The following is a 21,368-nucleotide window of genomic DNA, read 5'->3' as shown; positions in this document are numbered from 1 at the left end:
TATGTCATTATAGTATGTTTTCAAATATTTGTAATGTTGTAATAATTATTAGATAAATTAAACATTGGACTCTGTTTAGTGTTAGACTGGAATTCTTCCTGGATTTCTTCTGTTCCTGCTTGGTCTGGGCCTCTGAGCAAAAAGAATTGCAAGAATATTTGTATTACAGATAACCTTGGAAACTAAAGATAGTCTCTCCTTTTAGGTAGAGGCCCCCGAGAATAATTTGGAAATGTAAGCTTTCTTCTCTTCCTGGAAACACCTGCTTGTTTTCTGGGGCAATAATTCTAGCAATTGGGGAGTGAAGAAACAATGTAAGTTGTGAGTTAACATCTCAAATCCTTAATGGTTTAGAATTTAACATTTAAATATTTATCATTAGTCCTTGATATTATCTCTATTGTGTTTTCCCATCATGCAATAAAAATAGATAAGGATCCTCCTTCAGAAAATTATTCTGGAGAATTGTTATGTAAAAGTATTTTATACATTTTTACACTTGAGATGTTATTCCAAGGCCATGAACTCCCCAAATTTTTATTATAAATAAACTTTTATTGATTATACAAAGGTAGAAGGCTCAGTGAGATTTTTAATTTGGGATACAGCAGTTCAGTAATCTTCTCCCTAAGCAGATACTTACATCTTAGAATTAATTTAGACGTGCTTGAGACATTATATCTTCTAAAACAAAAAAAAAGAAACTGTATTGTGACTTCAGTAGTAAATAAATATGAATTAAATATTCTTCTCCTCAACCCCAAACGTGGCCAATTTTATAATGCAATTCTACCATTTTTATTTTTCAGTTCTCTGTGAGTGTATCAATATCTAGCTAGACATCACATCTATCAATCTAATATATCTATACCTACATATCTGTTTCTAATAGAAGTTTAACTATTTCTTTTCCAAAATTATCATTACTTTTATTTTCGATAATATATTTTGAAATGTCAAGTAAAATTAGAAAGTGATATATTAATTTTTGAAAAAATGAATTACAAAATAATTTTAATATACACTTATAACTATTTCTCACATTACCAATTTTTTTCTCCCTATATTACTACTTGACTTATTCAAAACTTTATAACATTTCTCCTAATGCACGGCAACAGTTTCTATCTGGCATCCCTGCTTCCAGTCTTAATTCATTAAATTCACTACTCATTTAGCTATCAGAATTGTCTCAGGTTTTCAATTTTTAAATTTTCAATTATTAAAATAAATTTTATTGTGTACATTTGAGTTTTACAACATGATGTTATGGAATCCATATTGATTGTAAAATGGTTACTATATTGAAGCAGATTAACGTCTATCATCTCATAGTTTCTTTATTGGTGATGAGAGTGTCTAAAATCTACTTATCAAAAAAAAAAAAACTACCATATAAGTTTATTAGCATTAGTACTTATCTTATACATTAGTTATCTATGCTTGCACTTTCTACATATCTGCTATTTTGTATCCTTTGGCCATGTACTCCCATTTTTCTCATTCTTAGCCTTCCCCACAGTGATAAGCACCATTTCATTTTCAGATAAATATTAATAAGAATAATTTGCATAGTTTATTTAAAACTATAATTTTTTCAAACAAATATCCCATTTATCGTTATAACAAAATGAGTACCATTTAGGAAAAAAAAATATTAAAATTATAAAATGTGATGCTTTACATTATACTGACTTCAAATTGAATCATTTAAATTAGTATGTGTCATATCAAGTAGAAAAATCCTGTATGAAAACCAGAGAAAAAACACAGGAAAGCCAGTATGCTATTACTAGGGATTCTAAACATATCATGCTAAGTGAAGAAAATTTTAAATAACATGAGATTTCTAAATGATATAATAGCAATATTGTATAGTATAGTATAATTTATATATTTTTCTGTATTAAAATGACCATTTAGCAATTTAATATTCTATATAAGAAAATAGTATATTTTTTCTGAAAAAATAAGCCATTTATTTCTTCAGTTTAGTGTTATAAATGACTTTTTTCTCAATAATTAAAATAGATGAATGTATTTTTAATACAAATAATGTGCCTGCATCAGCCTCTAGTTTAATTGCTAACTTTATAATGCACCATCATTATGTGACTGAAAATTTTCTGCTTCATACATGTTTATGAATGAAGTAATCATATTCACATATATGCAGATTTGAATCAGAGTTATTGTAACAATTTTTAAAAATGAAATTGATTAACTCCTCTTTTCATATTGCGTCTTTCTTACATCTGTGCAAAAAAAAAAAAAAAAAAAATGAATTGGTGTCATAAATCTAGAGGCAGCCAAAAATACAAGCCCACATATAACATCCTACTTATGCAAATAGTGCATCTGCTGCTATATGAGCAGGCCAAAGAATATTTCCAACTAGACTCATACACCCACAATACTGTGAGAATTAAATCAATCAAAACCACATTCTACTAGAAATATATATTTAAAAACTTAAAATATTCATGCAATATAATTATGTACAACCTGCTTATGAAGTTGTTTTAATTACTTAGCACACATGAATGCCAACTTCTATTTGACCTTTCAATAGCCGATTGTCTGAAAAAAAACCTTTCCCCAAAAAAGCCTATCAGCAGAATTTTGTTTTTTGAAAATGTTTTAACATATTAAATATCTTACTACATTAAAACCTTTCCATATTTAACTCCCCAAATTGTAAATTAAATCCAGTAATAAAATATGAGCTTTTTCTTATATTTAAATATTTTATACTATACAGTTATCTTTTTTGTACATAAGAAAATCTTGGTTATAAATGTACCATGTTTTATTTTAATTTTTATAAACAACGTTATAAGCAATATTTAAGGTATAAATATAAATAGGGCTTCATTGTTTTAAAAATTTATTTTACATGTTATCACAACCACAATAGCAAGAAAAAAATTAACTTTTTAATTTTTTTTAATCATGTGGTAAAAGAGAAACACTCATTCAGTAAATGATATAGTCTAAATTCAAAGTTTTCTGAATTCAGCAGCAAGGGTTTAAACTATGCTGTATGAAGCCTCTACATACATTTCTTCTATAATCAGTGTTTGCAAATTTGCTTATGTGCTTCCTTAATAACAGCAAACTGATTACTGTCTTCCAAAATAAGTAATACATTATTCATAGGGTAATCAAATTCTAGTGCTTACTTGGCCGTGAACACAGTTCAGTAGCAAACCATAATAATAATCACGAAATTATATAATTTATAAAATTCCATTGATGCCGATTTTCTTTCTTTCTTTCTTTCTTTCTTTTTTTTTTGAGACAGAGTCTCTCTCTGTGGCCCAGGCTGGAGTGTACTGGCGCGAGCTCGGCTCATTGCAAGCTGTGCCTCCCGGATTCATGCCATTCTCCTGCCTCGGCCTCCCATGTAGCGAGTAGCTGGTACTACATACGTGCGCCACCACACCCGGCTAATTTTTTGTATTTTTTGTAGAGACGGGGTTTCGCCATATTGGCCAGGCTGATCTAGAACTCCTGACCTCAGGTAATCCATCCGTCTCGGCCTCTCAAATTTCTGAGATTACAGGTGTGAGCCACCGCACCTGGCCCTGACTTTCTTTTAGAAACTTATTTATATTTCTCTATACATAGTTATAAGATTGTTTACTATGACTGTTCTTAACCTAAGAGCATAACATTTTGATATCAATAACTGTGACAAGAGGTTCAGCAGAAAATGCTGTAAGGGTAAGGCAGTGGAAGTAGGTATACTTTGAAAAATGTACAAAGAGCAGAGAGAAGGGTACTTTGCCCCTCCACTCCGAACTAGGATATATTTCCATGCATTGTTTCCAACAGTTAAAATTACTTCTCTAAAATAAACTGCAAATAAACAGCAAATAGGTGCCAAAATGCTGAATATTTTTCTGAGGTTTATAATTTTTATATTTAAATGTTATATACCTATTTTTTATGTAGCTAATGCTTTTCAGGGTTCAAAATTCAAAAGTTACACTATGGTATATTGTAGAAAACCCTCTTCCCAGTTCCTTCACACAGCTATCTTATTGTACCCAAAGGCAAACAATTTTATTAAGTTTTTTAAATGAAATAGAATTCTGGAGATATACATATCCAAGTGAGTGCATTTATCTCTATTCCTTCTTTTTATTATACAAATGGCATAATATAGTTCAACATTGGGAATATTTTTCATTTTTATAAATTGGTATCTTATAAATCAATTGGAATGAATATATAAATACATTCATCATCACCATTGCTTATTTATACAGATCCATAGGAGCTGTATGTGTGATATATGATGTCCAATAGCTTCATTTTCAGTTCATGCAAAAGCTAGTTGCAAAAGCCAGAAACTACAGATGATGTATTCATCTGAGTCAAAATCATCTCTTAACTACGCTATTCAAATAGGCTCTTATTTTTTCTCCATCTTTGCTAAGAAAATGTGCATTCCTAGTCAGTCATTTAGAATTCTAAAACAATCATGTCGCTTCTGTGCTTCAAGTCATAGCATGGTTTCTCATTTTTTCTGCGTACAACTTCCATCTTATCACCTATTGTTTTTGTCCTCTCTTTCCAACCTGCAGCCACAAAGGCTGTATTTATAGTTAGTTCCTATGTATGTCGTGTTCTGTTTCAGATGCTTGGGTCACCGAAGAACATACACACAAAAACGGCTCTACTTTTAATGATGCATATATTCATATGGAGAAAGACAAAAATAATCGAATATAAATATAATTTGTCAGATGATAAGTGCTAAGAATGAGAATAAAGAGGGTAAGAGATGTATTGTTCACAGGTTGTCAAAGGAAATTCATGTAGACTCTGAGGCTGAGCATTCCAGGCTGAAAACAAAGCAGAACAAAGGTTCTGAGACAGAAGCATGTTTTGCTTAATAAAGAACTAAAGCCCATGAAATGTAGAAAGAGACTGTGGGTTGGTGTGGGGACAAAGATGAAAGTAGGGAGCATATTAGGATGCTACTGATGGAAAAAAAAAAAAAAACTGGTGGAAACAGTGGTATCATGGATGCGCACAAGCAGTGAAATGAATGAAATATGGTTGTGTTTGTTGATGGTTGCATTTGCTAACATGGGAGGTGTAAAAAAATGGTAGCGTAAAGATGACCTGAAGATTCTGAACTTTAGCACATTTAACTTCCAGCAATTAAAGCAACATAGAAAGAGTATACTTTTAGGTTTTAGTTTTATTTTTCAAGGCGGGGTAGTGCAGAAGCAGAGTTCAGTATTAGATGGCTATCATTAATTATTTAAATAGAGTCAAAAAAGTTAAATACATGAGTAGAAATTTGATGGAGAGATCTGAGCTGTAATTATGATTTTGGAAATCCTCAGAATAGAGATGGTATTTAATGACACGGGGCTGGATGTTTCTGTTTTGTGCTTAATACTGGTGTTGGCCTTTTTCCAGGGTCTATTTCTTCCTCTTAAAGTGTACCTTCCCTGGAGCTTCAACTTAATGCCTGAAGTCCTCAGTGAGGTCCCTCCACTCTTCCTGTCTAAGCTGAAACTTCAACATCTTCAGGAGTGTGTGACACCCGGTATGTCTGTTCAGTTCTGAGCTCTGTAGCGACTCCACTGTTGTGCTTTGGAAAACTTGTCATGTGCACATGAATAATTTAATCTTAGAGTATTAAATTATTGACTTTAATACTGCATGTTTAACTAAGATAATTAACATCAGAATATCATCTAAGATACGTCTTGTTAAAAATCAAGTTTTACCAGAACCTTAATATGAATTATAAAATTAATGATTTTATTGGGACAGTTTTAGAGATCTGATACTTATTTGTAATTTGCAAATATTCTAAGATGTTGGTCATTAGAGAACATACGTGAATAAGTGCATGTGGTAGTTAGGAGAGTGGAAATGAATACAAAATATTAATGGATTGTTGCAGAATATTCTGACCTTACTGAATGAACACACAATACATATGTGCACACATTCATAGAATCAGAAACTAATGAAAAGACTGAATGTAAAACAAAGACCATGAGAGACCCATGTTCTTAAATTCTATTAGTACTAAAACTTTCAATTAACATTGTAGAAACGTATATATCGGAGAATTATGAATAAATGCAGTCCTTGACATATACACAATCTGAGTTGATCGAAGGACACTGGCAGAAACATTAAAAAACTAATTGTGTGAGATATTTCACTGCAATTTTATAAGGTTTTTCAGTATAGTAGCTTTGTTTTCCTACTCATTACAGGATCCAGGGCCTTCTGTTTTTAAAATAATACCTTGCACATAATGGGAGATCTTTACATAAAGCTTAAATAAATTAAGGAAGAATTAATTAGCAAGTCCATTCCTGCTATATGTCATTTGAGCATTTTTTTATTCATCAAAACATACTACTTCAAGCTAATACTACATTAAATAGTTTATGTTAATGAAACCATGGGATATTACTTAATTCCTGAAATTGAGCTCTGCAAAAAATAATTGATTTATACATTATACAAGGTAATATTCTGGTTCATTCTCTGGAACAAATTGCAACTTAATTGAAAATAGTATGAATGTTAGTAAGTATAATTCAAGTGAAAAGCCTTAAATTCCATAAGAGTTAAGAACCTTTTGTAATTAATAAACCACACCTTTGGTATTTAAAAGTGAAAAGATGTATTCCTTTAAGAAAAATAATAAACTTGTCAAGATGAGGAAGAATTAAACATAAGTAATACTTGGCCCTAATATATTAGTGATGATAACAGAAAGTAACGTCAGAGAAGAAAACAGAAGAGTATGGGGTGTTTGCAGGGAGTATTATTTAATCAGCCTGGTGTTCTAATGACAGTGACTATGACTTAGCAGCTTTACTTTGCCCTAATGTGAGTGGCTTATTAGAAGAGGCTTGAGTCAGAGGTGGGATACTAGTGAGCAAGCTACTGTTAGAGGTAATGAGGCAAGAAACAGGATTTTAACATTAGAGATCTTGTTAATACAAACTAATGAAAAATTTTCAGTCACATAAAATGTAAATCTATCCAACTTTTAAATTTGTAATTGGCAGAGAAGGAGAAACTGTTGAAGATCTTGATGCTTTGAAACTGTATGAGAGGTGTTGTTAGCAAGAGAACTAGCTAGGAGAAAAAAGAAAATATATTTTGATGGTAGCTGTTGGATTTAGTTCTGGTTTAAAGTATTTAGACATGAATCTGATCCTGGATTTCAAATGGATCTTTACTGAAAATGTCAAGTGATATACAGATGCATAAGATTGAACACTACAGCATCTTCCTTCAATAATTTTATTTACTCACCCTTATTTAAAGAATTGAATCTTTGTGTTCTCAAGCCTCCTTTTCACCAATTAATTTGACTCAGGACAAAAGGTGGTGTTTGATATTTTCAACTTTAAAATAAGTCAATTTTCCTGCATGTTTAAATATTCTGTTATCTTGGATTCTAATGAAGGACCTATAACTACATATTTAATATTTGATAAATTTATACAGATGTAACACATTATTGAAATAAGATTGTATAAACCAAACAAGAAAATAGACTGAAAATATTGTCTCAAAAAGAACAATTCTTGCTGTGCTTTATTTTATATTTATATTTTATTCATGTAAGCTGTTTTCTATCCTGGAAATATCATCCTCCTACTCTCCACCTTCTTTTCACCCTTCACTCTTGTCTTTCAATGCTCAGCTAAAATTAAACTCCTCAAACAGGCTTTCAAAGCTCAGTGTAGAATCGTCTGTTATTTCTTCTTCCTCAGTATTAACTTTTATATATTATGTCTTGTTATATGGATAAATATTTATTTCCTAAATCATCAGTACACTGTAAACTCCATGAAGTTAGAAATGTAAATCAACACCTAATTTGACACTTATTCATAATGAGAATTTAACATATTTTTGCATCAATAAATGAATATAAGTTAGCAAATCAGTAAAATACACATTTCACACACTGGCAAATGATTTATTGATCACATACCGATTCTAACACTGGAGCATCTTATTTCAAAGAATATGAAGCATTTGGGGTAAATGTTCACAAATCTGTTAGTATATTTTAATTCTTATTTTATAGGTCAGTTTTATTTTTCATAAATATACAAAACTCTCAAAATCTGAATACTCCATTTGCAAGCTGCTCTTATCTAATAACCTTCCCTTCATTTCCTTTTTACATCTTTTACCTTAACCATTAATTTTGCTATTTTTAACTGGCACAGCCATATTTTGCATCATTCTAGTCTGCCTATCACATGGAAAAGCAGAAGTGTTATCTGTGACTATTTGGATTTTATAATTAATTTGAACTATTAGAAGTTTGATTTGTTCATGGAGTCATTGGAAAGGCATAATATTATTAAAAGCCATATAGTGGCACATTTCGCATGCTTAACAGGCACAAAACCATTTCCTAGTGGAAACATTTTAAAAATGGTTTTGGTTCCCCTGTACGATTATCAATTCAAGTAATCTCACTTACTTTTTTTTTTCTTACTTTACATGGGGCAAGTATATTTATATCTGATTCTCCATTTGAAAAAATTGGGAAATCACTGATCTTTCTGGCTAGTAGACTTTACTTATTAAACATACCTTCAATATCTTAATGGGAAACTGAAAGATATCTCAATTGTATTGCTTGAAAACCAGCAATGCCAAGTTATATTTCTCAATAAATAAAATTATCTCTTATTTTACTTTGGCCATTTATTATTTTACTTCATTACAATACACTTTTTAAAAATGTATTGTTGTCATGAACAAAAAAAAATCCAATGTTCTAAATCGCTATCAAATGAAATTTTAATATTAGCTTACTTCAAAGAGTGCACTAATTTGGCTAAATCATAGAAATGTCTCTTTTTAACAAACTATACCACATTGGGGAAAACATGATTTTTAAAACATTATTATGAGTGTTGTAGATATGGCCTGAGAGAAAGGCTATTTCTTCAGGAAAAAAATAAAAAAAAATACTACTCAGCATTAAAAAAGGAGTAAACTATCGTTTCACACTACAATTGTGATAAATCTCAAATTAATTATACTAGATGAAAGAAGCCAGGCAATCAAGAGTACTTACTGCATGAAATCATTTATATAAAACTGTAGGAAATGCAAACTACTCTATATAATGGAAGAAAACACATCAGTGGTTACATGGGAAGGAGAGCTTTGGGAGGGAAAGAGGAATTTAAATAGGTCTTATTGAAGAGCTAGACATGTTCACTATTTTAATTGTGCTGATGGAATCATGAGTATATCCACATGCCAAAATATATGAAATTCTACACTTGAAATATGTACAGATTTATTATATTTCAACAATAACAATAGAGCTATTGAAATAATAGATTGAAAAGTACCACTATTAATCAATAAACAAATGTTTGCTGAAGAGTAAGTTTACATCTCTGTGAACACTGATTGAAGAATCAAAGAGGAAAAAAATGAGGAGAAAGGTAAGATAAAAGTGGAAATTATTACCAACTTTTGTGTGTCAAACAGTTTTGAAGCACTTTAGAAGCATTATGTTATTTAATGCTTATATCAAAATATTAACAAAATAGAATCTTAACTGACAATAAGCGGAATAGTTGAAGTTCATGGTCAAGCATCCCTGAAAAAGCTTGATTCATTCATACCTATTTATACTTTCAATTTTAAATATTTGAGAAAAGAATAACAGTTCAAAAGGGAGGCAGAATAAATGACTGAATAAGAGTTTGTCCCCACACGAACATCAAACTGAACAACTATCCATACAAAAAAAGTACCTTCATAAGAATCAAAAATTAAGTGTCTGAACACAGCATCTAGTTCTAACTCCAAATCACTGAAAGAGGCAGTGACAAGAATAGAAAAGACAGTCTTGAATTGCCGACTCCACCCATTCCCTATCCCATAGCAGTAGCCACTTGGTGCTGAGAGATAATCTATACACTTAGGGAGAGAGACAGCACAGTGAATGCGGAACTTTGCGTTGGAAATCAGCGCTCCCTATCACAGCAGAAAGCTGCACTGAACGGAACTTACTCAACACCTACAGAGGAAGCATTTTTAGACCAGCTGTAGCCAGAGGAGAATCACCCATCCTAGCAGCCGGAACCTGAGGGCCGTCAATCCGCACCACCACGAGCCAAAGTGTTATAAGTTTCTAAATAAACTTGAAAGGCAATCTAGGCGACAAGGACTGCAATTCCTGGTCAAGTTCTGGTGCCGTGCTGAGCTCAAAGCCAGTGTATTTGAGGGGGTGTGTGACCTAATGAGACATCAGCCATGGTGGTCAAGGGAGTCCTTGTGTCACCACTCCCCTAAAGCCAGGCAGTGCAGCTCAAAGCTTTGGGAGCGACTCCTTCCTTCTGCTTGAAGAGAGGAGACGAAAGAGGAAAGGGGACTTTGTCTTGAAATTTAGACACCAGGTCAGCCACAGTAGGATAGAGCAACAGGAAAAGTCCTGAGACCCTTTTTGCAGGTTCTAGCTTCAGGATGACATTTCTAACCACACCGTGAGTGGGAAATCCAGGCAGGATTCATCACCTGCTAACTAAAGCGCTCTTGGGCCCTGAATAGCCAGCATTGGTAGTCAGGCAGTACTAATCATGGGCCTTTGGTAGGACTCAAACATGTGCTGACTTTGAGTGTGACCCAGCACATTCCCAGCTGTGGTGACTACTGGAAGGGACTCCTGATTGAGAAAAGGAGAGGGAAGAGTAAAGGGAACTTGGTCTCATAGCTTAGCTACCAGCTTTCCCACAATGGGGTAGAGCACCAAGTGGGCACTTGGGGTCCCCAATTCCAGACCTTGGCACTTGGATAGCATTTCTGGACATGCTGTGAACCAAAGGTGAGTTCACTCCCCTGCAGAGAGAGTCGCAGACCTGGGAGCATTCACCACAAGCTGAAGAAAGAGTCCCTGGACCTTGAGTGAACATCAGTGGTAGCCCGGCAGTACTTGCAGTGAGCTTGGGGCAGTGGTGGCCATGGTAGGGACTTTGCTACTTGTGGAAAGGGAGGAATTAGTGAGAAGACTTTCTCTTGTGTCTTGGGTGCTAGCTTAGCTGTAGTAGAACTGAGCAAAGGGTAGATCCATATGGTTTTGGAGGCTAGGCCATGGCTCCCCAGTGGCATCTCTGGACCCACACAGAGCCAGGGGGAGCTCACCGCCCTAAAGGGAAGTGGAAAAGCCTTGCTGGCTTTGCCACCTGCTGACTGTAGAGAGCTAGGTCCCTGAACAAACATAGGCAGTAGCCAGACAGTGGTTTCCATGGACCTTAGGTGAGACCCAGTACCATGCTGGCTTAAGCTCTGATCCAGAACTGTTCCAATGGTGGTGGCCACAGGTATGTTGTGTCACCCCTCTTCCAGATCCAGGCAGTTTAGCACAAAGAGAGACTCCCCATTTGTATGGGAGAAAGTAAGGGAAGGGAACCAGAGTCTCTGTCTTGCAATCATAAGAGCTAAGGGCATACCTCTACAAGTCTAAAAGAGGCACATCATTACTGGACTTGGGGTGCCCCTAATTCCCATATAGCTGCAGTGACCAAAAACTAATATAACAACACTCAAATCCCCTCCTGCCCCTCTCTTTTTTTTGAGATGAAGTCTTGGCTTACTCTGTCACCCAGACTGTAGTGCAGTGGCGCAATCTCTGCTCATTGTAATCTCTACCTCCCAGGTTCAAGCAACTCTCCTTCCTCAGCCTCCCGGGTAGCTGGGACTACAGACATACACCAAAACACCTGGCTAATTTTTGCATTTTTAGTAGAGAAGGGGTTTTGCCATGTTGGTTATGCTGGTCTTGAAATCCTGACCTCAAATTATCTGCTTCCCTCGACCTCCCAAAGTGCTGGGATTACAGGCATGAGCCACCGCACTCAGCCTCAAATATCTTTGAATACCTGGAAAACCTTCCAAAGAAGGATGGTTATAGATTATTCAATTCTTCAATTGAATATGCCCACATCTAATACCGTTTGTTCTCTCATGTAATTATAACATAAAATTAAATTAAATATTACTTATTTGATTAAATATTATTGTATTAAAATATTGAGAAAGCTAAAATTTAGTTCTTTGAATAGATAGATTTAATTAACCCTTAACTAGCCTGATCAAAAGAAAAAGAGAGAAGAGAATACAGATTGACAATATCAGAATTGGATAGTGAAAGATGTTAACACCAGAGATCTTATAGATTTTAAAAAGACATTAAGAGAATAATTTAAAAAACTTAATAACTTACATGAAATAAAGTTCTAGAAAAAATAACTTGCCCAAACTGACACAATATGAAACAGATAATCTGAATACCTTAACAAACTGTTAAATCAATAAAATTCACCACCAACTTTCCCACAAAGAGAAGTCTAACCCAGTTTGTTTCATTGATGAATTCTTTGAAACAAATAATAAACACCTTAGGTAATTTTTTTTTTTTTTTTTGAGACCTAGCCTTGCTCTGTCACCCAGGCTGGAGTACAGTGTACAGTGGCAGAGTCTTGGGTCTCGGCTCACTGCAACCTCCACCTCCTGGGTTCAAGTGATTACTGCCTCAGCCTCCGAAAAGCTGGGATTACAGATGTGTGCCACAACACCTAGCTAAATTTTGTATTTTTAGTAGGAACAGGTTTCACCATATTGGCCAGGCTGGTTTCGAACTCCTGACTTCAGGTGATCTGACCACCTCGGCCTCCCAAAGTGCTGGGATTGCAGGCATGAGCTCTGAGATCTAATTAACTTGAATAAAGATATTTTATAATTGTTTTAGAATTTTCAAAGATTTTTAAACTTTTTTCAGAATGAGTTCAGGAAGTTTGCTAAGTTTTAGGAGAGTAATTGCAGTGGTGAATTTTTAAAAATAATTCCAGATTAAGGATTCACAAGTGCAGGTATTGAAATGGGTGTATTGCGTGATGCTGTGTGTGGGATTTTGGTGAACTTATCACTCAAATAGTGAACATAGTACTCAATAGCCAGTTTTCAACGCTTGCCCTGATCCTTCCCACTTATTTTGTGGCATCTCCAGTATCTGTTGTTTCCAATTTCATTTTTATGTGTAACCAGTCTTTACTTCCCACTTATAAGTGAGAACATGTTGGATTTGATCTTCTATTTCTGCTTCCAAGTCACTTAGGATAATAGTCTCCAGTGGCATCCATGTTGCTGCAAAGGACATATTTTCATGCTTTTTTTATGGCTGCACAGTGTTACCTGGTCTATATGTATCATTTTTATCCAATCCACAATTGATGGACACAGATTTATTCCCTGTCTTTGCTATTGTGAATAGTACTGCAATAAACATATGAGTGCAGGTGTCTTTGATAAATCCCCATACTGTTTTTAATGGAGGCTGTAATAATTTATATTCCCACCAATAGTGTATAAGCATTCCCTTTTCTCCACATTCTTGCCAACATAGGTTGTTTTTTGACTTATTAATAATAGCCATCTGACTAGTGTGAGATAATATATCATTGTCATTTTATTTTTTTCTTATTGTATATACTTACAATGTATCATCGTGGTCTTAGTTTGTATTTCTCTGATAATTAGTGATGTCGAACATTTTTTTTTCATGTTTGTTGGTCACGTCTACATATTCTTTTGAGAAATGTCTGTTCACGTCCTTTGCCCACTATTTATGCAGTTATTTGTTTTTATTTTCTTGGTCTTTTGTTTAAGGTCCTTATAGATTCTGGATAGTAGTCCTTTGTTGGATGCATAGTTGCAAATATTTTCTCCAATTCTGTAGGTTGTCTGTTTACTCTGTTGTTTGTTTCTTTTGCTGTGCGGCTCTTTTCATTTCATTAAGTTCCATTTGTCAATGATCGTTTTTGTTGCAATTGCTTTTGATGTCTTGGGTCATAAATTATTTTCTAGGCCAATGTCCAGAAGACTTATTCCTATGTTTATGGCTTAAGATATTTATGGCTTAACCAAGGAGGTGAAATATCTCTACTACGAGAATTATAAAAGACCTGTGAAAGAAATAATAAATCACCCAAACAAATGGAAAAACATCCTATGCTTATGGATTAGAAGAATCATGATTAAAATGACCACACTACCCAAAGCAATTTACAGATTAAACACAATTCTTATCAAATTACCATCATTTTTCACAGAATTAGAAAAAATAATCAATTCTAAGATGCATAGGGAATGAAAAAAGAGCCTGAATAGCCAAAGCAAGCCTAAACAAAAAGAACAAAAAACAAAACCAGAGGCTTCACATTACTTGACTTCAAACTGTACTATAAGGCTATAGTAACCAAAACATAATGGTACTGGTATGGAAATAGACACATAGATCTATGCAACAGAATAGAGAAACCAGAATTAAGCCACACAAATATAACCAACTGATCTTCAACAAAGTCATCAAAACTAAACAACAAGGAATGCTCACCTTATTCAATAAATGGTGCTAGGAAAAGTGTCTAAACTTATGCAGAAGAATGAAACTGAACCCTTATCTTCCACCATATACAAAAATTAACTCAAAATGATGTTAAATATTTAAATCAAAGATTTTTTAAAAATCATTACATTCACTACTTTGGCAATAGAGTGATTGTCTCATAAAAGGATGTAGGCAAATACAGCGCAAAGAGGCAAAGTCTAAATGAACTGTGTTTTTGCAGGCACACCAAGATTTATCAACACTACAAGAGATTTATTAATATATATGACTATATGTATTCCATTATTACTTCAGAGCATGCATTTCAAGCTTTTCTACATGTTGTTCTCATAACAGATTGTCTTATATTGAAGTAAAATATGCATTTGGATTTGATACATAATATTTTTGAAAACAATAAATAAAACTCAAGGAAGAAAGAGTTGGGAAGGAATTGTGATTTAATCATTTTCTTTTAAAGAAAGCATGAAGAAGAATACAAAAAATAAAGGAAAAGTAGTTCAAGAGCTAGATGCTATTCCTCGTCTATGGTTTTATTATACTTACTGCCTACAATAAATAAGAAAAATTATAACTGTTTATGATTCATGATGTTAAAGCATAAGTGAATCCTGTAAGTGAGCACTTATGTCAAAGTAGCCAATAAAGCTACAGTAAAATGACATTTATTTTACTTTATTTATGTAAACAATAATTTTAAGTTCTATGGAAGAGATGCCTGGGTGAGGATCACTTTAGATATTGTTTATAGATACTATATTAAGGGAGCACATGGTTAGTTAAGACAATCCCTATACATTTATTTTTAAATTATAAATGCCAAAATAAAGAAATGGAAATCACAATAGCAAAGAGAAAATGAAGGGCCTGAATATGTGCCCAGATGCTCTACAAGACAATTAATTTACAAGACATAATCTAGTAGAATAAAGAAAATACAATGGAACTGGCTAGGTTAATAAACTTTCTACAAAACTTTTGAGGTTTTTTTTTTAATATAAATGTAAATGGACCAGTTCCCTTGAGCAAGTAAAATAATTACATTGATTGGCTAATAAGATATTACAGCAATTTAAAGAACGGACAAGAAGGTCCAAATTCTTCTGGAGCTCTATCTTTAATAAATTTAAGATTTTACATTATGATTACTTAATCTGGAACTTCAAAAGAATCTGAGTTAGTTTGTGGTCTTATGTCTTTTTTCTTCAGGTACAGTACTTTGAAGTCTTTAAAAATATATGCCTAGGTTTATGACTCCATTAGAAGATTTCTCATTTATTTTGTCTTAATTAAAAATATTTTTGCATTGTATGGGTACTAAAAGTAAGTATTATAAAGAATGACAGATGAGTGAGCTACAGCTTTCTAAGATATCTTTGGCGATTGTCTACAGTTTCTTCCATAGATTCATGGTTCAAATATGTAGGGTTGATGGTGAAGAATGTGGACACTGCAAATAAAAGATAAACTGCCAGATCTGTCAGCAGAAAAAAATATATAAAAGTGGATTTTCTAGGGAGCAGATGAGTAATCCCTTTCCTAGAACCAAAATAATTCTTTGTTAATGTCATAGTTCTTGCTGAGTATATAACTGACATTTGTGACAAACCAGTGTTTGTGACAGCTAGAAACATGAATCTCCATGTTATTGTTCCCTATTTATATGATTAATGGTCAAACCGCAGCAGCAAGAGTCAGAAGACAATTTAACAGTCTACTATGTCACAAGAGCATTCATTTGTAAGCACTTTTACTTTCTTAAACAAAAATGACAAGCCTTTCTTGTCAAAAGATTGACAGGAACAAAAATGGAAGGTTTACCCGGATCTGATAAAAATGTGTGTATTTGAAACACTCATGTTTGCTTAACTGTACCTTGTGATATACTTCGAAATGTACTTCACATTTTTTACTATAGAGTCATGCAGTTGTCCCATTATTTCAGTAAAATTGTACTTAAAAGACTTTCAACCAGTAATATGTGAATAATGGGTGAACTGTTTGTGTTTGAATTCTGAAGGTAAAATACCTGCTTAAACTATTTTCTGAATTATGGAGGAAAATTGGGGAACATTTACAAATTATTTTCCTCTTATGATATGTGTAAGTGATGTCTAACTTAAGGAGTTTGCCTGTTATATTGTTCTTGTTTTACTTTGATCTACCAGAAATCCAGAAAGTACCAGATTACTTTTACAACCAGAAAAGTCCCTGAGACTTGTTCTATACAGAGAGTAAACAGTCCCATTCAGAAGTCAAACATCAAGCCCAGTAATTTATACATTCATCATGTTATATTTTTAATTTATTAATCAATTAATCTAAAGTTGAGTTTACTCTCATAATAATTTGAAAAATTAATCTAAATGCATGAGATATAATTGATTATCTTTCTCATGAGACAGATATGTCTCGTTTCCAGAGACAAATGATCTGAAATATCTTTTTAGCCATGTCACCTCCAACATGTTAACATCTATAAGCCTCAGTTTCCTTATCAATAAAATGAAACTAATATAATAATCTCAAATACTGTTTATGATAATTAAAATAAATGGTCCAGATTTCAGAGCAAAATAAACAACTAGATGGTCTTGGAAAAGCTGCCAGCAAGGCATCAAAATGACTGGCACACATTAAGACGTCTTTCAGAGGGGAAGCATTGAGAGTGGACAGAGGGAAGACACAGAACCTGGGCTGAAGGGGGAGGAATCTGGGAACCCCACACAGGGCTGTCATGCACCAGGACTTGTTCCTGGGCCCCAGTGACTCCAGAGGAATGAGTGAGTTGAATTGGCAAGAAGCAAGTCGCTCTTGCCACAGGCCTCTAGAATTCTAGCAAGAGGAGACCCCTTGACAACAATGGACACTTGATTTGGCAGAGAAAGTTGCTTAGAGAAGTGGCAGGGGCAGCACTCCAGTCAGTATGAAGCCCAGAGGATTTGGTGTCAGTATGAAGTCCAGAGGATTTGGTGTGGGAGTCCGTAAAGTGGAGCACGTTCAGGGATGCTCATCTCCCTAGGCTCGACCTGCTCCCATAGGAGTTGTTAGCCCTAAGGGAACTGTCGGACCTGAACTCTGCATGGCAGTCTTGTCCATCAGACAAGGCTGGTCTGACCTGAGCACCCTTTGGTCTGCTGGCCTCTCCTGGGGCCCCAGTTTGGCTGTGCCTGCTTGATATGTAGCCTCGGGTGCTGCAATTGATTGAAAATATAACCCACAGGAAGTTAGGTAATTGAAATATTAGACACATTCATTAAAATGACTTTACTTCATACCTGTAATGAGGTAAGATACAATCTAACAGGAATTATGGTAAACAATCCAAAGAAAATTCCATAACTAGAAATATAAAAACAAATATTATAAAGTCAATACGGAAATTAGTAGTAGAATGTATTAATTCAAAAATAGTAATATATGTCAGAAGACTATATGTAAAATTAAGCATGTGTTGACAAAATGATTGAAAATGTAAATGAGATATAAAAAATAAAGAGATAAGGCCTTACATATTTTATTGAAATTTTAGAAGACTGGAAAAGAAAATAAAGCACAGCAATATTTTTGGAGTTAAGAATTTCCTGAAACTAATAAAGGTTATCAAGTCACAATAACAGAAACTCTATGAAATGCAAGGAAGTAAATACAAATCAAATCATTTTGAAATACAGCACATGAAAATTCCAAAAGTCAGAGAAAACATAAAAGTTGTTGAGGTATCAAGGGATAAGAATAGATTTACTTTCAAAGGGAAAAACCAGATAAACACCTGATTTCTCAACAGAAAACAAATACTGGAAGTCAGAAAATACTGAAATGGTATCTTCACAGTGCTGAAGTACAATATTCCCTTGTCTGAAATTTTATATTCTGTGATATCATCCTACAAAAAAAAACCCAACAATGTACTGCAAACTGCACACAATGTTGTTCATGAGAAGAAACTCATCACAATGAAGAAATAAACAGCAATAGAAAAGCTAAATATATGTGTAATCTAAGTAAACATTAACTATGTAAGAGTATTGTGTCTTGTAGAATATATATTTTTATGTATTACATATATTTAAATATATTAAGTATAATATATTAAATATTAATACATGTAATATATGTATATGTATGTCATATACAAAAACATAAAACAACAATCACATATAAGCCTTGCCAGGGTAAGTGGAGCCAAAGTGTTTGGAAATTTCTTTGTTGTACTCTAGTAATGAATGTTGCAACCTAGAGTGAAAAATAAAACAAAACGTGGAAGAGTGAAAATTATGCAATCAACAAGCCAATAAAGACAAATAAATAAAATATAATAAAGTAATAAAATAGTGAAAAAACAACCTAGAACAATCAAGGCAAAGAAAAATAATAGTTGATAAATTTGAAGTAAACTGTTATATTGAAATGAACTAAATACTTTAAATCATAACAAATATTTTTTTCCAGCTGGATTAAAATATATCTTTCAAAAAGAAAAAATAATATCATCCAGTTCTTCTAAAATATGAAGTCACAAAATACTAAACTAGAATGATATAAAAATACATTTAGTACAAATCTTAACCTGATTTAAATTGATGTGATTTCAGTAAAGGTAGACAAAACAGATTTTAAAGAAAATAATAATTACTAAAAATAAAGAACAACATTTCTAAGGGTAAAGCTTGCATTCATCTGAAAGACATAGTATTCTAAATTTGTGTTCTTACCATATATTTGATAGCATAGACTCAAAATATGCAAACAAAAATGGGCAGAATTAAAAAATCATATTGACGAGCCAAAAATAGGAATAAAAAAATTAAGACATCTTTCTCAATAAATGAAGAAACAGGATAAAAATTAATAAGTATTTGAAATATATAAATTAAACAATTAAAAATTTGATTCAACATCTACAGGATAATGTGTCAAAAATATTATTTATAAGTACAAATAAAATATTTTCAAAAATTGACAAAATTCTGGATCATATAATTTCAAATATTAAAAATTATATAGAATATGCTCTCAAACCATTTTCCTATAGGAAAATGACATTAGAAATCATTGATATAATTAGAACATCTCTAATTGTTTATAAATTAAGCTGCATGTTTCTAATTAACCTTGAGTCAAAAAATAAAATTAAAAATTATAAAATATTTTTAAATTTTATGGTGGTAAATACGTAACCTTAAAACTTATTAGATGAAGATACAGCTGCATTTAAAAAGATTTATGCAAACAGGTAATGAAGAAATGCTGAAAAACAGTAAGTGAACATTTATCTCAAGAATACAGATACATAAGAAGAAATTAAATTCAGAGACTAGAAGAAAGTATATAACAAGGTAAGTGAAAAACAATAAATGATATTGGATAAAATAAAGCAATAGAAAAGATTAAGAATATAAAAAGTTGATTCTCAGGAAAGGCTAATAAATTTGCTAAGAGCCAATCTAGGAGAATAGAGAGTCCACATAATTAATAGCAGAAATAAAAATAATGGTACCACAACAGATAATATAAGACATGAAAGGGTGAGTGTAAAAGAGGAGAATCCGTAATTTGTCAATTTTGTTAACTCTTGGATAGTATAGATAGTAAAAGAGAATTTTACTTTTTTCTTTCTGTTTTCCTTTCTCTAACTTTCAAGGAATTTACCTCTTAATAAAAATTATAAACTTCCAACTAAAGAGATTTCCAAGACCAAATAGCTTCATGCATGAATTCTATTATGCATAAAATGAAGAAAAAATAAGAATCTTAAGTGAATTCTTAAGATGAGAAAAAGATGAAATATTAGCCACTTACTGTATGTGGTGAGCACAAACTTGATAGCAATATTAACCATGATATGAAGATTACCAAAATTGAAGTTCAGTTATGAGCCTAGGTGCAGAGATCCTAAACAAAATAATAAACACCCTGAACATAATAAAATAATACATCAAGACCAATCTGTATTTTCTCAATTAATAAAAGTTTGGTTCAAAATTTTAAAATCAAGGTAATCTCAGTAGATACGGAACAATAATTTGTTAAGATTTAACACACATTAAAAATCATTTAAGTCTTATCAAACTGAGAATGCAATGGATCTTTTGAATGTAATAATGGGTAGAGAAAGACAAACAAAAATATTGCACTATAATTTTAAAGTATATCATGAGATCAGCATAGAAACCAATATTTTCACAATGTTACCACCATTACTATTTACCATTGTAGTAGAAGCCTGAGCAAGTGCAACTATGCAAAAAAAAAAAAAAAAAAACTTTTAAAATTTAGATGAAAGATCACATACATAGAAAATTAAAAAGATGATCAATGATATTGGACACCTTTTCATATGTCTGCTTGCCATTTGTATGTCTCTTCATTATTTTTATATTTTTTCTAAAAAAATGGACACGTGCAGAATGTGCAGGTTTGTTACATAGTTATACACGTGCCATGGTGAAATGCAAATCAAAACTACTCTGAGATATCATCTCATCCCAGTTAAAATTGTTTTTATCCAAATCTCTTGTATAAAAGATAGGCAATAACAAATGCTAGCAAGGATGTGGGGAAAAGGAAACCCTTGTACACTATTGGTTGGGATGTAAATTAGTACAACCACTATACAGAACAATTTTGAAGTTCCTTAAAAACTAAAAACTGAGCTACCATATGCTATAGCAATCTCACTGCTGGATATATCCAAAAGAAAGGGCATCAGTATATTGAAGAGATACATGTACTCCTGTGTTATTTGCAGCACTATTTACAATAGATAAGATTTAGAAGCAACCTAAGTGTCCATTAATAGATAAATGGATCAAGAAAATGTGGTAATTATACACAATGGAGTACTATTCAGCCATAAATAGAGTGAGATCTAGTCATCTGCAATAACATAAATGGAACTGAAGATCTTCCTGTTAAG

The 21,368-nt window shown here is 32.8% G+C and overlaps 1 long non-coding RNA gene across 4 annotated transcripts in view; it reads left to right on the top strand.

Annotated features, from left to right (window-relative positions):
• The window catches only part of LOC105486200 (uncharacterized), a 308,856-nt gene that overhangs the window by 10,201 nt on the left and 277,287 nt on the right, over window positions 1–21,368 (top strand). For all 4 annotated transcript variants that reach the window (XR_011621065.1, XR_011621066.1, XR_011621067.1 and 1 more), the window contains exon 2: window positions 5,440–5,569. This is a non-coding gene — a long non-coding RNA (uncharacterized lncRNA). The remainder of the gene's footprint in view (window positions 1–5,439; window positions 5,570–21,368) is intronic.

The sequence above is a fragment of the Macaca nemestrina genome, chromosome 3 (assembly GCF_043159975.1).
Source record: "Macaca nemestrina isolate mMacNem1 chromosome 3, mMacNem.hap1, whole genome shotgun sequence".
Taxonomy (NCBI): Eukaryota; Metazoa; Chordata; class Mammalia; order Primates; family Cercopithecidae; genus Macaca; species Macaca nemestrina.
This window is presented reverse-complemented; position numbering and strand designations above follow the sequence as displayed.